This window comes from Cariama cristata, unplaced genomic scaffold (genome assembly GCF_000690535.1).
Source record: "Cariama cristata isolate BGI_N322 unplaced genomic scaffold, ASM69053v1 scaffold5444, whole genome shotgun sequence".
Classification (NCBI taxonomy): Eukaryota; Metazoa; Chordata; class Aves; order Cariamiformes; family Cariamidae; genus Cariama; species Cariama cristata.
This window is the reverse complement of record NW_009612252.1, coordinates 24060-27994: the sequence shown is the minus strand read 5'-3', so window position 1 is coordinate 27994 and position 3935 is coordinate 24060. Positions and strand designations below refer to the sequence as shown.

The 3935-nt window shown below is 56.6% G+C and overlaps 1 protein-coding gene across 1 annotated transcript in view; it reads left to right on the top strand.

Annotated features, from left to right (window-relative positions):
• ITGB4 (integrin, beta 4) overlaps positions 1-3935 on the top strand; it is a 29775-nt gene that overhangs the window by 2566 nt on the left and 23274 nt on the right. The window lies entirely within an intron of this gene.

Sequence of the window (3935 nt, the reverse complement as noted above, 5' to 3'; positions counted from 1 at the left end):
CACGGAGGTTGTTTTGCAGAGTGGGTGGCTGCCGGCAACCCCCTGCGAGGGGAGGGATGGAGAAAAGGGCTATGGGGGAGTAGGGGTTCGCGGTGGGCTTTGCTGAACCCCAGGTGTTGGGGTATTTGGGAGCTGGTGGATCTGCAACGGATGGTAAATGGGGAAATGGACGGAAGGATTGGTGCGAGGGAGCCGACAGGTGCGGGTTATGTGGGGGGAAAAAGGGAATGAGGAGCACCCATGGAGGGGAGGGAGAGGAAAAGTTTTGTGGGGCCAAAGGAGCAGAGAATGTGCCGGGAGCAGTGTAGGGGGGGGTCCCAGGGTTGTGCTGGCATTTGGGCAGCCCTGCAGGGAGGGTCCTGACCTTCCTGCCTGCCCCCTGGGGTTCCCCCCTGCCCGAACGTGGGGTGCAGAGGGAGGAAATGGTACCACAGCCACCAGTCCTTGGCCAGCGCAGGGTGGTGTCAGCCGCTCCCCGTCCAGCTCCTGGCAGCTCCCTGCGGGTCCCCGGGCCGGGTCCCGCTGTGTTTTGCCCTTTGCTGGAGGATGCCAGGGACTGTGACTGGGGTCTGGAGCTCAACCGGGGAGCTGAGATCCCCCTTCTTGCTGGAAACAACAAATGGTGACACTCGCATGGAGCCTCTGGGATTCAGAGGTGCTCCTGGGGAAAGAGGGGAAATGGATGGGGAAGACAAACAAAGTCAAAGACAAATACAATTTCATGTTTAAGTGATGCTTTGGTTTGCGGATCAAGTTTTTCACAGTTTCCTGGGGTCTGGCTTGATAATTTCTAGGTCTCAGAGCACGGTCCCTGGCAGCTCTGCGCTGCTCCATGTGCCGGGGAGGGAGTAGCCCAGGGAGGGAGGGAGCATGAGTTGATCCCTGTGCCCGTGAGAACTGAGCCTACCTGAGCCGCCGTGGCTGTCACTGCGCTGCCCATGGGGGAGTGGGACCGGGGTCTCTGGGGGAGGCACCCAGCTGCCTTTCTGCTTTGCCTCCATCGCTATTAGCTCTCTCTCGGGACCCCCAGCCCCATGCTGAGGCTGATCACGCTGACCAGCACTGCCTGCCTGCCCCGGCACGCTGCCAGTGCCGTGGTCCTCAGCACACATGGGCAAGCAGGTGCTCCTCCAGATGCCTCCCGTCTACCAGGGCATCATTGCCCTACACAGCCCCAATGCACCCCTCGGCAGGACGGGGGGTCTGCAGCCAGAAAAGGGGCAATGCCCACTGGAGGGAGGAAAGGCTGCGCTGGGGAGCTCGAGCATCTCCCTCGCTTTCCCACTCGCGTGTCCCCAACCTGCTGGGTGTCCCCCGCATGGCAGCTGGGACCAGGCTCCCACCATGGGCTCGTGGCTGGTCATAACCTGCTCCTTGGTCCCTCTCCCCCATCTGCCCTGGGGCGATGCCTGACTTCAGCCTTGTCCTTCCCAGCACGGAGCTGCTGGGGTGAGGATGAGACAGGACAGGGTGAGGAAGTTCTGCCATTCCAACCCTGTCCTCTGTCTCGTTGCTCCAGTGGTTTCTTTGTAGGATCCCCTGGTTTTGGAGGATGAGGTACCCAGCCTGGGCTTCTCCAAGCTCGGGGGTTCCCGGGGTCTTTCTGGAGCAGGTTTGTCGGCTGTGCCGAGGCTGCAGGCAAAGGCTGGGGGAGCGGGAGGAGACCGGGATGAAATGCTGGAGTGGTGGTCTGGGGTGGGATAGGATGTTTGTGTGCAGCCAGGAGCTGCTCGCTTTATTCCTTGGTTTTGCGCAACTGAACAGCTTTTAGTTGTTGGTGTCGTCCTGAAAATCCAAACAAACCCCTGCAGTTTTTCCGAAGTGAAAGTGGCGTTTTCCCTTCCAGAGGACACTTTTGAAATTGAGGGATGACCACTTGCACATTTCTCACAAGCATTTTGCACAGGATGTTAATATTGAGCTGAATTTTATGGCCTTTTATCTCAACGCTTGAAAAAACAAGACAGCAGTTTATGTGTCCAAGGCCCAGGGTGTGTCCATCCACCCCCTGGTGACTCTTTCTTGACCTGTGATTAAAGGAAGATAAATTAGGTCTGTGCTTTGAGGCTACCTTGGAAGGTGGGGGTGTGAGCTGAGCAATGCGGTTCCTCGTACTCAATCCTTTCCTCCTGGCCTTTGCCATGATGGGAGATGGGATTTGCCAAGTGCTCAGGGGATGTTTTCTCTGTGTTTTCCCTTGACGGGCTCAAAGGACTTCCCTACCCTTTCATCTCGCCTCTAATTGGCATCTCCCCATGTCTCCGCAGCGCCAGTCGCTGCGGCTGGCATGGCTCCCTGGGGCAGAGCAAGGGAAAAAGGGATTTTCCTGGCTTCAAAACCTGCCTGTCTTAGTGGCGAGGGACACGACGTTTGGCAGCGAGTGGTGGCATGAGGACTGTGGCTGAAGGAGGTCACGGACGTGTCCAGGGACAAGGATAACTGCTGGCCTCCGAGCCAGCGCTGGGGCTTGCCTGGGGGGGCCACCTGAAGCCAAACCTGCGAAGAGCCTGGGCTGGGGACAGGGGGTGTTGCAGGGGGCCGCGGGAGGCAAGCAGAGGGATTTCCTTGGTTAGCTGGTGCCTTTTACCCATAAGAAAAACAGCATATTGGCTACCAGGTCCTGACGAACAGCAACGCTTCCCTGGGTTTCCCCGCAGAGATGCTGCCCTGAGGTTTCCGTATTTCTCACGTTTCAGCTATCGAGCATTAATTACTGTGATAAATCCCTCTGGGCACAACTGACCAGATAAATGAGATACCAACGTCTTGTCATTCATTACCCGTGGATCTAGTGACCGTCACGGAGAACAAAGCGCAAACACCAAGGGAGATGTCCCCTGGCATCGATGCTGTTGGTTGGAGCCCTGTGCCTCAATGATTTTTGCGAGTTCCCAGCTTCATCCGTTCAATGTATTTCCATTGGCTTCAGTGGCTGTAGAGGCCAAGTGTGACCCCGTGCTGCTGAGACCAGAGCGGGTCTTCCCAGGGCTTTCCCTGGGCCCCGCGTCAGGCCGTTAGTAGCTAAGTCACCAAGTGACCTGTCCGTGTGCTGGATGCCCCCCTGGGAACTCGGACAGCTTCACTGCACACAACAACTATTCCCATTTTCCTTCCCTGTTTCAAGTGGTTTTCACATTCTCTTTAGTTATTTCAGAGTCAGGGCTTACGCAGCAAGAAGCTAGAAGACAATTGATTTGCATCTTATATGTCACACTTGCACCTAGCAGAAAGGAGATGCTTTAAAGATGTCTGTACACTAGATGTTTTGGCCTTGATTTCTCTCACTTGCTCTTCTGGGCTGCCAGAGTCAGAGCCACCCTCTGACGCAGCAGCCGCAGAGCTCCAGTTCCAGCTTTGTCTCTTTTGTTTGCCATGTACAAATGCTGACTTCTGGATGGCACTGAGTTTTCTCAGTCACGTATGCGTGCAGGGAGAACGGTGCGCTCGGTTTAGGATTTGGCCTCTGGATCTGCGCGAGGGGTTCCTGCTGCCCTGGACAGGACAGAGGGGAGCTGCTGGGCTGTCAAGACCACGGATTCATTCAACAGCTCCAAAGCTCCGAGTCTGGCATTTCCCAAGGCCTCACCCTCTATTTATTGTTGGTTCGACCATCCTGGAAACTCTTAGTATGATAGGAAATAGCTGAAGGGAGGGGTCTGTTTTGCTTTTGGGGAGAAATGTAGATAGTTGCTTTGTTTTCTTCCTCTCTTTTTTTTCCCTTAACCTGCTAGGAAAACCAAGGTCTTGACCTGGTCGGTGCTCACACGTGCGGATGGTGCTGGGCTCCAGCCGGGAGCAGCCTGGGCTCCGACTGCCCGCATGGACCCCCCCTGTCCTGGGGGACCCATCAATCCAGGCACCCCAACTCCGGGGCGCAGGGGAGCTGTGAGGTGGCAGCTGCCCTGCCCTGGCGTTGCCGGGGACTTTGAGCCTTT